The sequence below is a fragment of the Vigna radiata genome, unplaced genomic scaffold, assembly GCF_000741045.1.
Source record: "Vigna radiata var. radiata cultivar VC1973A unplaced genomic scaffold, Vradiata_ver6 scaffold_297, whole genome shotgun sequence".
Taxonomy (NCBI): domain Eukaryota; kingdom Viridiplantae; phylum Streptophyta; class Magnoliopsida; order Fabales; family Fabaceae; genus Vigna; species Vigna radiata.
The window spans coordinates 178184-179964 of record NW_014542036.1 but is presented as its reverse complement, the minus strand read 5'-3'; positions in this window follow the sequence as shown (position 1 = coordinate 179964).

The following is a 1781-nucleotide window of genomic DNA, read 5'->3' as shown; positions in this document are numbered from 1 at the left end:
CTATTGGTGGACATCCCTCATAAGAGATCAAAAGATGCATGGCGACTACACCATCCAATATTGGAATGAATTGAAAGCAGCCTTACACAGGCGACATGTCCCAACCTATTATGCTAGAGAAGTCATGGACAAGCTCCATCGACTTCAACAAAGAAACATGAGTGTTGAGGAATACCGGCAGAAATTGGAGTTACTCATGTTGAGAGCGGGGATCAAAGAGGAAGAAAGATTCACGATAGCTAGATTTCAGAGTGGATTAAACTATGAGATTAGAGATAAGGTAGAACTTTTACCTTACTTAGATCTCAATGATTTTGTTCAGCTATGTGTGAGAGTGGAAGAGCAACTTAGAAGAAAAGCTTCCACTAAAAGGAATTACCCTACCACCTCCGAGTATAGGAGAGATTTTAATAGGGAGGGTAGTCCATTAAGATCTGAAAAACCTCAAGAAAAGGAAAAAGAGAAAGAGAAAGTGAGAGGTAAAGAAAAAGAGAGAGAGCGAGAAAGAAATACCCTTCACAAAGAGTCTTCAAAAGAAACAAGGGGTAAAGAGACTAGGTGCTTTAAGTGTGGAGAGAGAGGACATTATTCTTCCGAGTGTCCTCACAAAAGGTCTACTTATCTCTTGGACCACTAAAGTAAAAAAGAAGATTCTTCTAATGATTCAGATACTTCAATATCTGAGGAAGAAGCCTTACCTTGTGAAGGTGAGTTAATATTGGTTAGAAGACTTCTTGGAAGTCAAACCAAAGAGCTAGAACAATCTCAAAGGAAGAACCTCTTCCGCACAAGATGCAAAGTTTTTGAAAACACTTGTTCATTAATTGTGGATAGTGGTTCTTCTAGCAATTGTTGTAGTTCTAGAGTGGTGAACAAATTAGCCTTGCCTACTATTCCTTATCCCAAGCCTTATAAGATTCAGTGGATAACAGAGGATGAAGAAATAGTAGTGAACACACAAGTAACCATACCAATATCCATTGGCAAATATGAAGAAAATATTTTATGTGATGTTGTTCCAATGGATGCTGAGCATGTTTTACTTGGTAGGCCATGGCAATATGATCATAGCTCCACTCATGATGGCTATACCAACAAAATAACTTTCCTCCATAAAGGGAATAAAATCACATTGACTCCTCTTACACCTGAACAAGTGAAAGAGGATGAGATATAAATCAAAGAAAAAATGGAAAAATAAAGAAAACAAGAAAATAGGTTGGACAAGCAACCTTCTCACGAAAACATAAAGGAGTCAAAGGTATGCATGATGTTAACTCCTTCTTTAGCAAGTAAATACCTTGACTATCCTTCTCAAAAACATCACTTTGATTCTCCATTTCATCATAGGGAATGTTCCAAAATAAGCGGCAACAAAAAGGCCAACATTTCTTCTAAAAATTTTTTTGTCACAAGGCCTTCATTTCATATTCTTCTTTTCGCATATCTCTTATTCATCATGCTCATTTTTGCTATCTTTTGTAGATATATTTTTGACCCAGGAGGACAATAAAGACCAAAGTTGTGCTTCTTCTTTCTTTCCGATTTGAGGACAAATCGTTTTTAAAGAGGGAGGGAATGATGGCAACCCCTAAAGGGACTTCCCATCCAAAGAGCCATCAACTACACTAAGACTATGAAAGGGAAGTTGATTGAGAACTTAATCTTTTCTTTCCAAAGTCTTAGCATGTTTTTCTCTAACTAAATACATTCTACTATGTTTTGTAGGTCATTAATAAAGCTTTGCAAACACTTAGATGAATAACCAAGCAAGGAGAAGC